The following is a 20,529-nucleotide window of genomic DNA, read 5'->3' as shown; positions in this document are numbered from 1 at the left end:
CCAGCTCTCGCCCCAGGGAAGCGGGGGGAGGCTAGGGACGGGCCTGAGCCAGCTTTTTGTTGTAACAAGCGTTTCGCGCTGCCTATAAGGAGCCCGCTGCTGCCCAGCGCAGCTGGAAGCGGGATTTTCTTCCCATTGTCTGCTGGGCCCGGCCCGCTCGGCTGCGGTCTCAACTGCCGAGGGCGCCCGGGTCGGGTGCGGCGTGGAGGTACCGGACACGGGACACCGGCAACAGGGCTTCCGATAGACATCAAACTGAACCAGAGAAACGCAAGATTCGGGCCTAACCAAGACTGCTAGTTGGGCTTCAAACCCGAATATTAATGAACATTAAGAAATCTTTCCAATGCAGACAAAAATAAGTCAAAACGACTAAAAAATGCATCCTTCTTACTCTTCGTTGTGCAACTTGAAACCATTTAATGCAAACAGGCACTCAGGGGAGTCCATGAGGATATAATCCTTCAAACAAGGCCCGCAAACTCCCATATGTAAACTATATGCCTGCCTCTCTACACTTGCTTTAATTCACTGCCTGCCAGCTCAGAGAAGGTAACGGCTGGGGTTGCAGACACTCCCTAGGTGTTTGCTTTAGTATACCTTGTTCTTTCCAAAATCAAATATTTGTATCCTGAAACAAGTATTTGGAAACATTCCAGAGTAGCCTTTACAAATATGTTAAGTGCAGCAAACTGTTGGCAAGCAATAGACTCCAGGTATAAACCTGTAAGGTAGGCAAACCATAAGGCTTCCACCCTGCATTTGCTTCAGCATTGATGAAACTGCGGCCTAAATATTTATTTGGCAGCTCTCTGTGGGTCCTGAAGAGATAAAGGGCTAAAACCTCTACACTTAAGATAGCTGAACTTCTGCCTTAAATAAATATTCACATGGGTAAGGAGAAGGCACTGTGGCAGAGTAACAAACTTTTTCACTAAAGAGCCTGAGTCTGCAATTGGAGCTCTGTTTTGCAGTTAGGGCATATCCCCCCTACTGACCCAGCTGTAGGGGAACCTGTCTGTCCAGGATGAAGAGTTAAAGATGATTATGTATGCTTCTCCTCTGCTTGCTTCTGGATGCAAAAAATCAGTGTTCCCTAACCATGCCAGTCTGAGCATAACTGTTAGCTTGAATGCACGATAGAAACAGTAGAAATGATAAGGACCTGAACGTCTTCTATTCTTCTATTTTTTTTTTTATTTTCTTACATAAATATAGCTCAGATGCAATTTGTACAGAGGAGGTTTCAAAGCCTAAGATAGCCAAGCAGCAATATCCCATGGAAACTTGGCATATATTTCTATCAAACTTCTTTTAAAAATTACATGCCTTAACAAAATCAGAGCCAAATATCACGACTAAGTGCTTAACATAAGGTAGCCTTTTTGTAATTATACTGATGGTAAATCCCTTCTTAAAGAATTGCCTGCAAATTTCATTTGCTCTTTATTAATACAAGCAATATAATGCAATCAATAAATTATAGTCCCTCTGTTTGGTATCTGACCAACCCCTCAAGCACCCTTTGAAAGCAGATTACCAGCACTTTCTTTCCTATTTATTTTAGATAATTTAAAATGTTCTTTCATATTTAAATACATAATATGAGTAAAGCTTCATCATTGCTATGCAACTAGCTATTATTTGCATTTTGCTTTTTAAAAGGGGACATAAAACCCTGATACAGCAGTCTCAAACACAATGTGGTTTTACACACTACTACAGATCTTTTCTACTAAACACACTGGAGAAACTTTTACTGTTCAATGCGCAAACTCTTGTTACATCTTTGACTGACTGGGCACAATGGATGCATCTTTTTCATCAGCAGCAGTCCAAAACTATTTTAGTAATAGTGATGACTACTCATATGACTAAAATTATTTGCATGCATAAATGTTTATAGAATTAAGCTTACAGTGTATTTTAATGAAGTATGCCATATTTCTAGTCAAGATTAATTAACTGTGAAGTGTGTCACTTTTTCATTCCTGACGTATTTCAGAAACTTTATAATGCATTTGCCTAGACATGTTTATTTATCTCATAGTCCATATAAAACCAGGATAAAATGTACAAGTTTTCTTGCTACTTACATATATATCCATGCACCTATAAAGTTCCGTATTTCGTATTACTGTGTATCTCCCAATCCTGCAGTGAAAGCGTGGTTAATTGTTGGACTCAAGGATCTTAAAGGTCTTTTCCAACCTAAATGATTCTATGATTCTCTGATCTACAGCTTGCAACATACAGCCAACTCTGCGACACACTACTGATTCTGTATGTTCTAGTTTCTGTTGCTCAAGGTATCTACTTTCAAAAACATTATCCAGAATTTCTCCAAGTTGGACTTCACGATGGGAGGAATTTGCATGTATCAGGGCCAGATAAGCGGTCCATTTTCCCCTGCAACAAGAAGGTCCAGACCTAAGCGTGTGATAAAATACATGTATAATAAAGATCCGTTTCAAATGTATTATTAAAAAAAAAATAATAAAAGAAACAAACAGCAACTCCAGAAGACACCACTAGAGTTCTCCTTCTCCCAAATATCCCTAGCACCATCCTAAACCCTGTTTACCCCAGAAACCTGAACTGTGGACAGACAGAAGAGGAGAGAGAGAGAGAAAATTCAGACACAATAAAACTCTGAGGGGAAAAATATGTGGAAGGAGGAGGCAGCAGCGGCCTGGGGAAGGGATTGAAAAGTTTCCCCTGGCTTAACTTCTCCCCCCCTGCAGCAGCAGAAGCAGCGCCAGCAGCACAAGGTGAGAGAGACTTTTAAGTCTGGGGAGGAGGGGTGTGTGTGCGGGAGGGGGGATGAATTTACAGCCCTGTGGATATTTCTGTGTCTGCCTCCCTGGCTTTGGGGTGCGAGAGACGCCGTGTCTCATGCTGGGTGGATTTTTTTTTAATATGATGGAGGATTATAAACATGGCGCCTTAAAAAAACTACAAAATCATGTACACACTGTTCCAAGGAGATGGGGGAGAGGGGACAGGGGAAGGGCTGGGCACCAGGGGAGGGGGCAATCCTGCCCCGCGGGGTGCCATATGGGGAGGGGGGAGCAATTATACTTCATAATAAAATGTGTGGGGTTTGCGGGGGGGGGGGGGGGGGGGGAGAGAGATAGAGGAGGGCGGGATTTTTTATTATTAGTATTATTTCATTTTTCGGAGTGGGCAGGATTATCTGCCAGCCCGCTTGGAAACCGAGGAGGAGAAGGGGACGGCGGCGGAGCGCGTGTGATTATTAACGGCGATTATTTTTGTCCCTACACCTTTCCACACCTTCAGCCGGATTTCGGCTGGGAGGTAGCGGCGGACCCCCCGCTCCCTCCGCACCGAGTCGCAGTTAGCCCCGGGGTCGGGGCGGGAGGAGGTGGGGTGGGGAGAGGGGCGCACAACAGAACCGCTGTTTCTAGCGCTCCGCGCAGGCCTGCAGGGAGTGGGGGAGCCCGGGACTCGCGTGAGAGGGAGGCCGAGCGGGGTGTGGCGCAGCCCGGCCTCAGCCCCGGCACCCCCCGCAGCCTCGCTCGTTACCCACACGCGGGGCTACTGCTTTGCTCCCCACTTCTTCCCACCCCGTTTCGTTTCTCTCACACAGCCCCCCGCCTCTCCCATTTCTTCGCTGGGGTGGGGGGTGTCTGCTTGGAGGAGGGAGCTTGGCCCGAGTAATGGCAGCTGCTCGACAGCGCCGAGGCTCCACAGAGAGAGACGTCGGGCCCCCGCATGCCGGCCGCGGCGGGAGAGAGGCCATGGCTCCTCTTCCCCAAAGGGAGGGCACAGCAGAGGACGGGGAAAGGGGTGAACTTAAGAGTCCCGGCCCTCCTCCCCCCCCCCTCCGGGCGGCTGCGGGCGGGCTGCACCACCTCCGCGGCGGGGACGGTCTCACCGCCCGGCTCTGCCGAGAGGGCAAGCTGGAGACGGGGGCCCCTGGTTTCCCGGATTGCCTTGCTGGCGGAACGCCTCGTCCCCGGCATAGCCCTGTGGGGCTTCCTCGCCTTCCCTGTCTGCTCCGGGGTAGGGCGGTGGAGGAAAGGGGCCCATTTCCCCACTCTCCTTCTCCCGGGGCGGCGAGGGGCGTGCGGGCCGGGGCCCTCCCGAGCGCTCCGGGAACAGCTCCCTCGCCCGCCCTGCAGAAGGGGCCTTTCCGAAGCCCCGCCGGGCTCGGCGGTCGAATGTGGGGAGAATGTGAACTGCGGAGGAGTTTGCTTGTGGTGGGTTTTGTGAGGGTTGTGTGTGTGTGTCCCTGAAACCCTGTCTCCACAGCATGCCCCTCGATTCACTCTGTAAGGTGTTTTCCTTCTTCCTTTACCTTGCCTGTTGTTCAGAGGCCTATGTGTCTCCTTTCTTTTATGAGGAAAGGGTGCAAACGTAGGTGTGGGGTTTCCTATGGTAAGGATGATGGGGAGCTTTAGTATACTTTCCTGACCTTCCGTGTGTGTTCCGTGGGAACAGGCCACCTGTCAAATACAACTGTTAGGGACTTGGGAAAACTTTGTGTGTCTTTTGGGGCTTACCCTGAAAAGACCAGGCTTTGTTTGGGAATTTAGTTTTTGACTTCTGTAAGCGTGGCAAACAGAACTTTACAAAGCCTAGAGCAGGGGTGGCTTGAGAAGAGGAAGAGGGGTGAAAAATTATTCAATTTGGTGGTGGTTAATTTTATAACTATAATTTGGCATTTTAACACTTGGAAATCATCTGACACAGTCTCTGTATCATAAGAGTAATACTATTTGTTGTAGTTTTGAGAAGATCTTACTGCAGTGGAAAGGACCAAAAGTTGAAAATGCTTTCCTGTCCTAGATATGCTGATATTTTTGCACTTGTGTTGCTGTTCTTTGTAAGAAATTGTTTAATTCTTCAGGAGTGACCACTGAGACAGGTGTCGGGAGGCTGGAAGAGTGGAATGGAAATGTTTGTGGTTCAGGTTGCAGTCCCTTGACGTTTTCTAGTCCCTCATTTCTCAACGTGAAGGACCAGGCATCTCTCCACGTATTTTCAATTTTTTTACAGTTTTTTGATTATCAACCATTCTGTGTGCACCGCAGAAGGTCCTTAGGAAAGGACCATTTGCTGACTGCTGCTTTGTATAAAACTGAAGGTACACGCAAAATAATTCCCAGCATAGATTTATGTTTAATGTAAGCTTTTCCATGCCTAAACAAACCCTCTCTGTTTTGTTCATCTATTTGTATGGAGAAGTGAATGGTTCATGTGCTAGTGTAACAGAGAGCATTTATCCTTCTGATGGTGAGTTTAGTTTTAATGAGTGGGAAAAAAAAAGTTACTGTGTCGATTACTTTGTTCATCATGCTATGCTCTGCTGTCAAGAAGCAGCATCTGCAAGTCATACTTGGGTACTGTGTTCAACACCAATGGGCTGAGTGAAAAAAAATGACTCTTCCACTCCGTCTCATGAGCTGGGTAGAGTGATGGAAATTACCTAACAATGATGTCAGCTATGTAAGGGGCATTGTGAGTGTGTGGATGTTGGGTGGGGGTCTTAAGACTTTGGTGGTGTGCTAGAATATGCTCTTCCAAGTTTTGGAGCTTTTGTAGCACTAATTTAACAAGCAGTTGCCCTCCATACCAGTTAAACAGGTGTATTTTTATTATTATTTTTTTTTTTAATCTAAGCAAGCACTTATAGCTATTATTTTTAAATATAAACTTTAAAAAAAATCAAGTTTGTGCATCATGAACTTAAATTCTTAATGGTTTTAGCCCTCATGTGAGTCACAGTGATACTTCTCAACTCTTCAGGAGCAATTGAAGACTACACAAGTAACAAGAATTTCATGACTGTAACTGCTGTGCATGCTATATGTGACTGCTAGCATTACTTTTGCTCTTTTGCAGTAATCTGGTGCTGTGTGACCATACTTATTCATGGGTAGTAGGCAGTTTGTATGCAGCTAATGTTCAGGTTGCCTGGGGCTCCTGCCTGAGCTTCGTAGCAAAGAGTGGAAGGGACTCTAGGAAAGACATAAGGCTTCTGCAGGGGAAGACCTTGGATCATCCTTTCAGCCTGACATCATCTCAAGAGCAAATGAGATGGTGAAAGGCTGTGACGTGTGCTCAGCATTTCTACTTTGCACATGAATGCAACCTACTAGGTGGTGCTCCTGGAGAAGATAACAATAAGGTGGACAATGAATTTGGCCTCAGACTCACTTTGAAGTGGCTTAGGCTACATCTAGAGTGTTGTGCATTTCTACTGGTGAGCTTGAGGACCACTGAACTGTGCTATCTGCAGTCTCTAAATTAAGATTAAGTACTTAAAAAAGAAATAGATAAAAGCCAACAGTTGAAGATGTTTTTTCTTCATTTTAGACATCTAAACCTCTTCATAAGTGTCTGCATTGTCTAGTCTGTTAGAAAATGGTCTAATTTCATACGATTTGAGAATTGGGAAAATCTGGTACTAGGAGACTTGTTTTGGAATTGAGTACCCAAATTCAGTCAACTGAAGTTCACAAATTGGGACGTACCTGTATAACTGGATTTTATATTTGCTACCTTCCATAATCTTTAAGAACATTTAGCTCTGGAAGTGTGTAAGGACTTGAGGCAGTGAATCTGTCTAGGATAAAAGTTCTGAAAGAGGGACAGGGTGATGATGAAGATGTCCTCAGTAAAATTCTGTTTTTCTTCTTAAATGAGTATTTAGCTAGCTCTAGAGTGGCATAAATGTTGGTAAAACAACTATTTTATCTGTAATGTAGGTTGTTAGAAATGCTAAGTCAAACTATAAACAGAATTAATATATCCAAAGTATGTGTGGCTCACACCAGTGATGACCTTGGTTCATAAAATGCTGAGTTGTTTAAATATACTGCCCAGATGTATACAAGAGTTTATTTTCCTGAATGAGGTTAAATTTTGGGGTTTTTTTTGTTTTTTTTTTTTGTTTTTGCAAGAGTTAGGTCAGAATTGTCGGAGCAATTCTTTCAAATTTCTTTCAAATCCTGACCACTGCTGTTATGCTTTTACTTCCATATCATGGGACTTTCTTTAGCCATCCTTCTTGCACTGATTGTTGGGGAGCTCATGTCAGATTATGTTCTTTATCTGCAGCGTGGTTTTTTGTATTAGTTGTTGTTGTGTTCTTTTAGTCTTGGGATGGGATGAACACTCCTGTAGTGCTTGTGTAGTACTTGGAGCATGGTGGCCTTGGTAGCTGGGCAGTGGCACATACATCATCTGTTACATAGCTCATACATTTTAGTCTGTCAGTGTTGCTTGTGCTAAATGTTGTAAACAGAGTTTGTTCTTGTCAGGTTCTGGATGATTTTTGGTCATTTGAATGTAAATTTAGCTCATAATTGGGTTATTGTTCTAAGGATTAATCTGCGAGTTGGGAGAATATGGCCTGCAAAATAGGTTTATAAGGTGAGGTAATGATTCCATCTTGCAGGAATTTTTTAATAAGTTAACTCTTACATTCATAAAAAAAGTTCTCAGTGATTTTCAGTGCAGTTAAACAATGCAAATTCAGTAGTGGTAAAAAGAGTATCTCATCATCTGTGCAAAATGCGAAACAGGTGTGGAAACCTTTTTCTTGAAGTGCTCAAATTTGTCTTTAAATGGTGGAAAATAACATTTCTCAAAAACCCCTTTAGTTCCTGGCTGTAGTGGAGGTAACTGGAAGTAGATTGATAGACACAAGAGCGGCTCTGTACAGTATGATAAACACAGTGGTTTCTAGCCTGAACGGGTGAACTCCTGTGGCACGTGGAGCTCCCTAATTTCAGAGGCCTCTCTCTATGCATCTCCCTGTGACACCAGGGCTGGGTCAAGCAGATTTTTTTTCTGTATTTGAAATTCTGGCCTTTATAACATAGCCTTTATCACCATTTTCAACTGATGTCTGCCATCAAATTAAATGAGCAGGCCTGAGCTTTGTCTTATTATTTATTTATTTTTAAATAAGCTGTGAATATTGAATTATATGAAGAATGTTATTTTTTAGGGGTAAAACTAGACACATAACTGTGTAATGGATTTTCAGCATTATTTTTGTTTCAAAAGGAGTAAATACGCTACTTGTTCCAGCTGTACTGTTTCACTGAGTGCCTGGAGTCGAGCTAACACGCACAGTTAGCTTGAAATGCTTTTTGATGTAACATGGCTGCAATCAAGTTCTTCAAATACACAAGTTATTAAAGGGTGAACTAACTCAAATCATAAGCAGTGCTAGAGGCTGATTTTTTCCTTATGTTTCAGTGAGATTTCATTCATACTTGTTATGTTTCTCTTCTGTTTCTTTTCCTTTCAGTCTTTCAGTCTTGTGGGCATGCAACGGCGGGCACAGTGGTGATACACTGTGACATGTCCATGAACCCAAGTTAAAACTCATGGCGTCTAATTCTAGGTCAGCCAGCTTTGGTAATATCCTGTCAGAGCCTGATCCTGTAGCTGTACCACGTAGATAAATCTGAAGTGTAGTTACTGAAAGTTTTTGCACAAGAAGACTGGTTTTGATTTTTTCCAGTCTCTCATTTTCTGTTTCACTACAGTGCAGAAGTTTCTGCTATGAAAATATAGAGATGTAATTCAAGTTTAAAGTGCATTATTAGTTAAAATGGCAGGACTATAAAATTTTTAATTTCAAAATCACAAAAAGATTAAATAAAAATTGTTACTGGTGTACCAGCAGTCAGAATGTCTTTGTGTATACCTTTATATTTAGTGCGAAATTCCAAGATTAAATAGCTGCAGAATAAAAAATTGTGAATTAATGTTTTGTCTGTTCATACAGCTATCAGTTGTAGTATGATATAAAGCAAATTCTTAACAAATACTTTTAGTCCAGAGACAGTGAAATATGAAGTGCTAAAATCCACTTACTGGTTAAAAATGAAGTCAGGCATCCCTACAAAAAATACTGGTATCACCCCATTCACCCTTTCTTTGGAAATTGTGGTTTTTTGCATGCAAAGAACTGGTCTCAGTGTGTAACTTCATTTTTGCCCTTGATAGGATTTTATTGATTTTGAGATCTAGTAATTTAAAAAAAAAAAAAAAAGAGTTAAACATATTGCCGTTCACCTCTCATTTCTCCTATGCTTCATTTTCTTTTGCTTTGTTATTATGCTAAAAATGAATATGAAACCAACTTGCCTTATATTGAAATATAAGATTTTAATGCAGCTAGCTTAACTAATGTTTTGGTTACAGACCGTAGGAGTCTGCTAGTAGGTGTAGTACTCAAAAGCAGCGTTTTGGAAAGTGGGTATTTGTACTTTGATCCTGTGCACTTACAGCATGGCATTATTATCTGGTCTTTTAAAGATAGGTGGATGGGAGTCGCATGCAGTGACTCATGGGATATGGTACTTAGTTCACTAATTTTAGCAGAGTGATTCTTATCTTTCAGTGTTAGGTTTTATTGGAACCTTTTGGAAAAGCAATGAAGTGAAACAAAATGGAGTTGAGAGAAAATGATTAGCAGAATCCCAGAGTAGCTAGAAATAATATGCAGTGAAAAATAAATGAAAAGGATTTAAGATATGTTTATTGCTCAACAAATCTTTGACAAGATCTGAGAGATAAGAGAACTTTATCTTTCTTAGCACGCTATCATCATTTTCTATTAAGTCTCACACAACATTTGTGCATTCAGTAAGAGAGGATCTTGTACTAGAGATACCTGTTTACAATTACAGATGCTTCTCAAGTCAGAAACCAAGTCACAGCCAAGTCTGCACTGGCTGTTTGTGCCTTATTACTATTTTCTTGGTGTCACTGCCAGTAAAAGAAAACTTCTGAAGAAGGAGATAGTCTGTGCCTTGCATAACATTGCAGTGTGTGTGTTCGTATGCATAAATTAAAGTGGGAATTTTATCCCAAAATGGAGGGGGTTTTGTTTCTCCAGTTTTCCTTTTGCTTGGTTGTTAATTTTGTGATCAGTATTTCCTGAGCTGTCACTGACTTTAGAGACAAGCTTAAACCTAGTGTTTATGCATAATCCCCTCTCCCCAACCAATTATTTAAGATTCAGGCTCAAAATTGTACAAAATCAAACCAAAAGAATTGCTAGTTCATAAAATATAATCACAGGCCGCTGATTGTTCATTGATGAAAATTGATGATGTTCACTGCAGAAAATTCATTGTTAAAAATAGATTGATATTAATATAATGATGGAGACCTTGATCATATAAGCACTTGTTTCTCACAAGCATAAAGATCCATAGGCCTTGGAGCATACTGGTGAACCAAGTTTATTTTCATAGAATATTTTCAAAAATCAAAACTTTAAATACAACTCCAGTATTCAAGGAGAAACACAATTGCAATTTGTTTTGCCTATGTAATTTTATGTAATGTTATGTTTTTGATTCTTCTACTGGAGTATGCAATGCAAATAGGCATTTTTCATGTCATTTGAATATCAACAATATGACCATTGTTATTTCTGCAGATGCTAGATTATACATTGATGATTGTTCTCATTGCAATGAAAGCACTTTTGCTACGTGTACATTAGTCTTCGAAGGAATTTACAGTATCTAGAAAAAGAACAGAGGAAACATGGATAACATTTTTCTATTAGTGACTTCTGATGTTTTCTGTATATCTTAAATCCTGCATGTTATAGAAAGCCTTAAGTAGAAATAAAGAAAACTGGTAAAGAAGAAATGCTTAACTAATTCTGACCAGAAAAGCCTATGAGAAGAAAGGTTTATTCTTACATTAGAAAAGCTAGGAGACTGGTATGCCAGGAAACTGAGGATTTTAACATAGCTTCAAAATTATGAAAATCATGTATGTGAAAGCAGGTTTAGTAATCGCATGATTTTATTGTATTTTTTTAAATCACAGAACCTAAATTAAAACCCCATAAATTCTGAAATTTGCCATGTCTCCTGTTCATTAGCATTTACCTGCAAAACCTATGCAATTCTTCTTGCTTCACACAGCAAAGAATTCAGAAAGAGTGGTGTTCTCCTCACCTTATGCTTCTGTTCTTTTTTACGCAGTTCATCTATTTTTTCCTTTCTGTATTAATTAAAGGCTAAGAATTGTTATTAGTCATTATCACAAGAACCAGACTGGCACCATTTTTAGCTTCATATAGTTATAGTTGGGACTTTAGGATGTCCCTAAGAACCAACAGCATGAACCTATTCTCAAGAAGCTGGATGTTCCAGTGTCAGGCGTCATGGTGTAAGCTGACATTAGAAGATAATACAGCACACTGAGTCATTTAGGGTTGACACTAATATTTTCTCAACAAAAAAGGAGTTTTTTTAATTTTTTTCAAATAGCTTTCTGAAAACTGGCCTTCCTGTTGGCAAGATGTGTGGAGGGGATGTACACTTTGCTCATTGGTAACTCACAGTGTCTGATCTCTGATTGGTCATACTAGAATGTAGTGTCAGGTTGTTTAAAAGATGCCATATTAAAATCTTGTTTGTTAAAAAAAGAATAAAAATATAAAACTTTAACTGACATATGTTTTTGAAGGAGAGTGCTTATGCACACCAGGAAGCATTTCAAACAGGCAGTAGTGGTAAGGAATAAACATGAACACTCCATGTGTAGTTGTATTTTTCAGTTTTGTTGTCTTCTTCTTACACTGACCTGAAGTAAATACAATTATAGGAAATACTTGTTGTAAGAAAGAGATTCTTCCTTTCCCTGTGCATTTTCCACCCCACAGGCTCCCAGAAGGTTTCTTTCTAAAACTTCCTAATTGGAAGCATACTCCTAACCTTTCTGATTCCAGACATGAGATCTCCTCTTGTTATTCAACTTGCACCTTTTAGGAAATACAGATGTATTTATATAAATGTATATATTAGGAAATATAGATGTATACAGTCATGTATGTCCAGATGCCAGTTTTATTAGGTTTTCTAATCCACATTCTTTTTCTCAGTAGTTTGAAAAATTTAATAGAAGTGAGCCATTTACAAGTCATCAAGGTATAAGCCTAATTTGTAGCACTGATTTCCAAAGACATATAGCTTTCAATAAAATGGAATAATTTTTGTCTCTTGTAGTGGCACAGACAAATTGAGAAATACCAGCTAAAGCTAATTGGTGGCACAGATGCTGTAAGTACAGGTGCACCAAGGAGCCTAGATGCACAACGTGGTTTGCTCTGCCAAGTTAGTGGATAAGCAGTTAGCGTGTTTCCTGGGCCAGTGCGGAGAAATGGCATCCAAATTTCCTCTTGGCTCTTCTTACATGAGTATTGCCTTTCTTGATCAAAGTGCATGTCATGTAATCCAGAGTCTTGTCTCCAGCTGTTGCCAATCTCAATTGTGTCCTAAAAGGTGCCCCAAATCAGCCAGTTTTCTGATGTAGAAGGCTATAGAATGCATTTTTTCCATACTAGTTCCCAAATAATAATTTAGGTCATGGTTTTTGCTTTTACACATATAGATGTTTTATTTATTCCATTTTGGAATGTTTAAAATTCTCTTTACTGTAAGAACTGAACATTTTTGCTAATAATGTTAAAAGCTACTCCTTTTTAGGTCAAGCCTGTTCTGTCCAATCTGAATGCCTTGCAGCCTCCCACTGCAGTGCTCTTTCTCTTCTAGCTTTTATCGAGAGCTCCTTCCTCTAGTTGCAGGAAAAGGCCATGTATACCTGCCTGTCTGCACAATATTTGATGGAGATAAAAGACCTTGAGGGGCAAGTTAATGAAAGGCCATAGCGGTTGTCTGTTGAGTGCAAGTAAGAGCTGGGAGATGCACATATGAAAGGAAGAAAGGGAGAGTTTGGCATGAAGTGTGCATTAAGTGAAAGTCGAGGTACACAAGTCACAGTATGTGTGAGAGAGGACCAGTATCTGCTAACATAATTTACTGCAGCACCGTTGACTTCATTGGAGCAATATTAGTTTACACCTGCAGAAAATTTTCTCCTGAATATGTTGGAATGAGAATATGTAATGTAATTGTTTATGGATGAGTGACAGAGGGAGAGGGAGCGTGCGAGAACAAGAGCGCATGCACACATTTTCAGGCCTGATTGATTATATGGGAAAAAAAAAAAAGGAGTTGAGAGAACATTATTTTAAATTAACATTCATTATCTTCACACGTGAGATAACAGTTCACTTTGGACCAGATCCTAGCACCATTGTGTTTCTTGAGCAGAGACTGCTTTTTCCTTGAATGAGGTTATTCAGTGTGAGAATGGCAAAATGTAGTCAGATCTTTCACAATAAAAATATATGGTGTAATCATATATTAGAACAGTATTATTTCTGTCAGGAAAACATGGTTTTTTTTTTTTTTTTTTTTTTTATTAATGGTTACATTTTCTTTGAAATGTAAAATAAAAAGAAACCTTTTTTTGGATCTCTAATCTTAAGCTTGGAGAAGCTTGCAGCCATTTTAAGTCATGCTGCATTCATTGATCTAGCAGTTAGATTATTTAATCACACTGCAGCTAGGTCATCTACCTATTGGACACTTAAGGAGTTCAGTAACATATTTTGGGTTAATGGCTACTAAATGTCACTCAAAAAAAAAAAAAGCTGTAAACACCCCAGTTAACTTACAGACAGTATAAAACACAATGTGAATTCATGGTCTTACTATTCTTTCAAGAAAAAAAATCACATCATAACAAAGGAAGAATCTGATTTTGATCTACTTTGGCAGTTCTTTTGCTTTTAAATACAGAGTTTTGCAACATTAAGTCATCTAAGTAGGCAGCAGCTTGTTATTAAACATTTTCATAACAGTAGTTTGTGAGCATGAAAATGAAAACCACATTTTAAAATTGCAACCCCAAATAACTTTCTGAAATAAAAAAAGAATTGTAAAAATGGCTTATTCTTTAATTTTAAGTATAATCATTTAGAAAGGTAGGAAAGGTCTGTATTTTAGATTTTAAGCAGTAGGAAATTAATTTTCTAGACTGTAAGTGATGCAATAGTAAAAGCCCAGTCATCTGCATGTATAAAAAGAGAAATAAATGTGGCAGCAGCTATTGTGTGGCAGTGAAAAGCAGAGGAAAAGATTGTTGTGATGCTCTTAAGTGTCCTGTATTTTCTGAGAAGGAGCTACTCACAGTGAAATAAACCTCTTCTTAGTATGCAATAGGCAAGTATCTTTTATAAAAAAGATGGTAAATTCTTTGGCAGTAATGCAATTGGCAGCAGTGATTTTTAAAGGGTCACCCATTGCATACTTTTCAGTTATTTCCCTACAGAGATGAAAAGGAAAGTTCATGCTTTTCTGAGGTATGTTTTAGTCTGTCTGAATGCAGGTGGAACAAGAAGATCATGTTTCATATGGAGATGGGAACCATATTTCCCTCTCATTAAATGAAAGCTCAGAATCCAGAGATGTTCATTCTCTCTGTCTGCATCTGGATCCCTTGGCTTATTTCCTTGTGCTTTCCTGATGTACACTGAAAGCTTTGTCAAATGAGCGGATATGAACATGTTAAGTACCTCTCAGTGCGAACTATACCTTCAGCAGAGAGACTGTGAACAGAGGTAGGGGTCAGTTGTTCATCTTACTTGCAGTGTTTTCTTAATAAGCAAATTATTCACTCATTTCACTAGGCTATTTTAATAGCTCCTCTTATTATATTAGTCTATATTTTTTTATACTTTCATCTGGGCAGTCAGGGATGTGATTCCTTTCTTTAAGTAACACATCATGGTGTATATACATGAGGAGTCCAACTCTAGAGGAGGAATTTTATTAAAGGTTTTATGAATGCTATCCCATTGCTGAGTAAGTCCTCAGTGGGCAAAGGCAGGTTAAATAGGGATGTGATACTTTTGGTCTCTGTCTTTTGGAAGAGCACTGAACAGGCTGCAAACTCAGACAGATATGCTGTGTCCACACTGTGTATTTCTTTACCAGTAAACAGGAATTGCAGTCATGGAATGCAACTCTGCAAGGTTAAATTAAAAATGGTGCTGAAACCCAGCTGCATGGCAAAGGAGGATGAGAGTTGCGTGCTAATAAAAGCCGTAAGTCAGTGTTAATGCAACGTACGTGTTGTTTTTTTCAGGAGTTGAAGATGCCTCTTGGCAAAGGTTTTGGGTGGCTGAAGTACAGTTTAGGAGTTGTCAAAGGAAAGGGTGTTTAGCTGCGGGTGAATTAGGCTGAAGCCCCCCTGTACAAGGGAGTTAACAAGTGTCTGTTGAGTTTGGTCCATCCTGGTGGGTGTGGTGGCGAGACGAATATCAAACAAATAAATGAAGTACAGTATTACAATGCGTATCAAACCTTTTCACATCTAAGGTTACTAAATGTAAGAAACAAAAGAGCTCTTGACAGTTTGAACTTAGAGCCCCGTTTTTGAGCATTTCTTCCTGGTTCCACTATGTTAATGAAATTAACTGAGCTGCTGGACTCGGTGGCTAGCTGCCGGTTAGCTGTTGTTGCGAGAGCCCCACATCTCAGGCAGAATGTGCTGCTTCACAATCGCGTTGTCTTGAATTTAAATGACGACCTTCACTTCCTGCATCTTGGGCTACAATAAGCTGCAATGGGAGGTAACCCTAAGAAGGTGCTTGCTAATGAGACTCTAGCACCCTTGACAGGTATACTGGATAATTAAAACGTGATAGATGATGGTGTACTATGTTTGGAAATTTCATTGAAAGTGTATATGTATGTAGTTATGATTTTGACTCATCCAAGGCATTCGTGTGATCCGTTGGCACTTTCCACAAGAGTAAGGCTGCTTGCTGTCTGGTCCTGGCCAAGTTCCAGTTTGGGTAATTACATTGTGACTACCTACATTTCTGTAAACTTTCATCTGGATTTTGTTACTGTTGTTTATTTGCATAGTAATGTATATGTACTTGGCAGTTTACAAAATAACAGCACAGGATAAAATGTTACAAAAATCCCTGCTCCAAATTGCATTTAGAATTTGTGCATGAATAAATCTAGTGTGGTATGATGCAGTACAGAAAAAATATCAAGTGGCAGATTTAGTAATAGCATTCATAAAAGAGGTAGGTTTTCAGTGTTTATGAAAAACAAAGTGAAATCCATGAAGTGCAAGTGTAAAAGAATGCAGCAAAGGGGTGATGGAGACAAAGGAGAGAGGTGAGAAAACTAAATAGATCTGGGAGGGATGAGAAATGAAATAGGGGATGAAGTGAAATTCAAGAATGCTTTCTAGAAGACACTCCTGCAAAAGCTGGTACAACATGGGTTAAGTTGCTGAGTAGTGTGTACTGTTAAACATATGATGTATTGTGCAGCAGGAATGGATAGAAGTCACTGGTAGGATAAGTAATATCTGTTTATATTGTAGTTAAAGCTGTATGTATATTTACAGGGTTATTTGGCATAGGTTTTACATGTGTATCAAGAAGGGAGGGGGAGTAAATTTATGTGGTGGTGTGTATACATGTCAGTAGGACTTAGGCAAACACAGATCTGCATGTGGCAATCATCTGCTGGCGCAGAAATATTCCTCTTCTACATACAAAGGCACATTTTTCATTTACGACTCAGTCTCTGAGGATTCTGCTTAAACTACAGTAGGAAGAACTTGCTGTGTGTTGCTGTAGAGTAGCAGGTAGGTGAAAAAAAAAGAACCTAAGCCACATCCTGTTGTGGAGAGTTGTTCTATAGAAATATCAGCTTTAAAGCTGCAAGCTTATCCTCAGAACTGATTGATATTCATAGCCAGTATTAACCTGGAATGGATTTCCAGAGAGTTCAAAATAATCCAGTATTAGACAACTGGATAACCATAGCAGTCTAATATTTACAAGAACTGTCCCACTGTTATTCCAAAAATACTTAAGTCTGCTTAGAGACGCTTCATCCACACCCCAGATGTACCCCATCTGACACAGATATTAGAAGCACATGGATAAAAGTTTTAAACAGTTTTCATTCTGGAAATGCTTTCAAGAAAAATATGTTTAAATAGTACTTGTGGGTGAAATCATACTCGAACAGATTGTTCACAGGAAGAAGGTTTGGGGTTTTTTGTTTTATTTTTCTGGAAATGGAAAAAATGATTTTGAAAATATCTTGGTATTTGCATATTAACATTGGTGTTTCCTATTGTTTGTAGTTGCTTTTATATGACTTCATTTGCTAATTACAGTAGTAAATAACATGATATACACTTACGCAACAGAGATTTAGGACAGTGATGTACTGTTGAAAGTTGTGGTCCTTTTTATTTTTTATTTTGGTCCCTTTAATGTTTTGGGGGCTATCTGTCCTGGCATTGATTTTTTGGAAATAATTTAAACTAAAATAGTTTTCACTTTAGGTCACAGATACACAGTAGTTCCAAATCTTTAAGCTCTTATCTGGCAGAACTACACTCATCACTTATTCTGACCTCCTTTAGCTCCTGTGTAACCCATCTTAAATGATTTTAGTGATTTCTCCTGGATCAAGCCAACTGAAAATGCTGTCATGAGTCCTTGTAGCAGCTAGCCTGTTGTGTATAAGTGAAAGGGTTGAAAACCCATATTTCAGTGCTGTGGGGCAGACAAGGAGCTTACCCATTTAGCACTGTTGAGTTGGCTCTTTTTTTGTCATGTGTGGGCTCTTTTTTATGGAAAAAAGCAGGAATACTCAACGAGGAAAGCCATCCATCACCCACATGCCATGCATTCTGGGAATAAAATCCATGTTGTTTCACACCAATTTTTTCCCCCCTTCTGTATCATTTATTAAAGTTGTTATGAAATATCTGCTTAAGGCTAAAAGAGTGTGAACTCTCACTTAGCCTCATTAAGGTCTTGGGCTCAATGTTTACTACTACTGCTTTCATCAAGGCCACTTCTTCAGAGGCTTTTGCAGGAAGTACATATGTTCTTATGAATGACTGTTGTGGTTTAAGCCCAGCTGGTAACCCAGAACCACGCAGCTGCTTGCTCACTTCTCCCCTTTTCTCCCCCTCCAGGCAGGATGGGGAGGAGAATCAAAAGAATATAAACCCCATGGATTGAGATAAGAACAGTCCAATAACTAAGGTATAATACAAAACCACTGCTACTACTACATCTAATAATAATAATGGTAAGGGAAATAACAAGGGGAGAGAATATAAAGCTAAAAGGGGAAAGGAAAAGAAAACAATAAACACAAGTGATGCACAATACAATTGCTCATCACCTCCCAGCCAATGCACAGCCCGACCAGAGCAGCGATCTGGGCCTTCATGGTGACTCCCCCCAGTTTATATACTGGGTATGACATACTGTGGTATGGAATACCCCTTTGGCTAGTGTGGGTCAGGTGTCCTCTCTCTGCTCCCTCCTGCTTCCCATGCCCATCATCACTGGCAGAACATGAGAGACTGAAAAGTCCTTCATCAGGGTAAGCGCTACTTTGGCAACAACTAACACATCCACGTATGATCAGCATTGTTCTCAGACTAAAGCCAAAACACAGCACTGCACCAGCTATGGGGAAGGAGAAAAATAACCTTTACAGCTGAAACCAGGACAGTGACCTTCATTTTCTGCCTCAAGTCATGGTAGAATTACACTTTTTAATCAGTGGGGTTTATTTAATATCAAAAATTTATTTCTGGTATTCTGCTTTAACAGAATTTGGTTTTTATACTTCTATGACGGGGGTTGTCTGCTTCTGTATTCGCACATTCAAATGCTTCAGGCTACGTGTGTGTTTTCTGAAGGGTTTAACAGTTCAGCCATTTCTGCATAGGCTGTTGAAGTCAGTTGGAGACTCTGTCAAAATGTGCTATCAGACTGCTAAGATGAATCTGCTGTTACCAGAGAGCACTTCTCCAGAGCACACAAGGTTATTAAATAATTGAGATACTGGAGATGATGCTGTATGGAGCTTCATCCCTACCTTCACCATCTGCTGTAACATTACTCAAACCTATATATTGGTAAAGAAGTGCTAGAGTGGTTTGAACAAAAGACTCCAGGACCTTGGGTACTTAGTATGATAAACTATACTTGTGCACTGTCACTCAAAAAGAGAAGAGGAGATGATTTGCCAATAGCCTTTATATATGCTCACTTTTATGTTTTCCTTTTCATTACTTTGCTCTCCCTTGGAATTTTTGGAAGTTCCCTGAATTTTGTATCTATGGCTGGGAGGAAACTGGAACTGGCACAGTCAGTCCGTACCTTTTATACTTACTGATTACAAAGATACAAGACTAGTCTTAAGTGAAATAAAATATATGTAGCTTATTACTTTGAATATACATGAAGAATTCATGTCTCAATTCTGATTACTGGTAAGCAACCTTTCATTTTAACTATAAATTTAAACTTTGGAAAACGAATGTGTTTAGACTAGTGAAGTGCTTTTTAGGTGAAAAAAAAAAAGAACAAGCTTTTAATAGGAAAAAATTATCACAGGGCAGACAGCACAGGATTTCATTAGCATTTATGAATTGCTAAACTGCAATTTGAAAGTCACATTTCTGTCTAAAAAAGTTTTCCACAATAGTCATACAATTATCATTAAACAATGTCCTTTTAGTTTGTTTATTGCTTATTTGGGGTCAGATTTTCAATAATTAAAGTGATTGAAGTTGCAGGGAAAGCTACACTACTTAGCTGCCATCAGTTTTAGTGGGTCTTTGAATACATGTTCTGAAAATCGCACCACGTATGGACCTCATCTCTGTCTTCAGACATCTTTGAAAATCTGTCCCTTTGGACAATTAACAGCATTCTCTGTATTGTTTCAGTGATTTTCCGTTACCAATTCCCCATTTTACTCTGCTCAGGAAGGTCTATCAATTATAAATAGTATTTTGTAGTAGTTTCTGAACTTAGAGTACATACCTGTCAAGAAGGATAGACTGACGGAAGAGACTTGGCCTTGGTTTTCCACATAGTATAGTGGTTCTTGCTCTAATAAATAGTTCTTAGGATAATTCTTTTCATCCATAGATGTTTAAGTGCTGCAGAGAGAGGATTAGTGTAATTAGTTTTGCATTTGAAAATCATAATACAGAGATACACAGTGACTTGCCTGAAGTTAACCAGCACAGGAGGAGACCGTACCAAGTTAGGAGCCCTAGCTCTCTGTCTGCTTTCTTCAGCAAATGTAGTCAGGGTGCTTGATCTATCCGTACAAAATATCCAGACAAGAATCATCTAAATGTAATGATTTGGTACTTAAGCAGTGTGAGTCATGCTCTGGGATGCTGGCAGCATTTTTTTGTGATATTTCCATTTCATGTTCAGCTCTGAGGGCTCAGCAGGGGCTTTTGGTCTGGTTGCCGTATGAAGTTCATCAGAGGTGACAAGCAAAAGCAGCTTAATGTGCTCATGTTATTTTTGTCTATAGTAGATATTTGCGATGGAGGCTATTTCTGTTTTGCATAAAGTCACGAAAATAATGCACTGAGCTGTAAGCTGACTGAAGGTGCCCAGGACTGTACACAGCAGAATAGCCTGGATAGTGTTAGTTGCTGGATGTAATTATTTTGATTTCACTGGGGGCAGAGGCTAAAAGCCACTTGTCAGACTTGTGAAATTGCACACACTGGTAATCGTGGTGCTGTAGTTGGGTACCTCCTCTGGGCTGTTCAGACAGTGTTTTGTGTATTGGC

At 39.8% G+C, this 20,529-nt stretch overlaps 1 protein-coding gene across 5 annotated transcripts in view; it reads left to right on the top strand.

Moving 5' to 3' along the window:
• Nucleotides 1-2,539: 2,539 nt before the first annotated feature.
• The window catches only part of ZMYND11 (zinc finger MYND-type containing 11), a 107,928-nt gene continuing 89,938 nt past the window's right edge, over nt 2,540-20,529 (top strand). For 2 of the 5 annotated variants that reach the window (XM_057416530.1, XM_057416528.1), the window contains exon 1: nt 2,542-2,771. The gene's annotated coding sequence lies outside the window, so the exon portion shown is untranslated. Of the gene's footprint in view, nt 2,772-4,202; nt 4,224-20,529 lie in introns of those variants that run through there. The other 3 variants (XM_057416529.1, XM_057416526.1, XM_057416527.1) reach the window with 3 other exon arrangements.

The sequence above is a fragment of the Pezoporus wallicus genome, unplaced genomic scaffold (genome assembly GCF_028554395.1).
Source record: "Pezoporus wallicus isolate ANWC-B61680 ecotype Strahan unplaced genomic scaffold, APGP_CSIRO_Pwel_v1 contig_3847, whole genome shotgun sequence".
Lineage (NCBI taxonomy): Eukaryota > Metazoa > Chordata > Aves > Psittaciformes > Psittacidae > Pezoporus > Pezoporus wallicus.
Note: the sequence above shows the minus strand (reverse complement) of the source record. Positions and strands in the feature narration are given on the sequence as shown.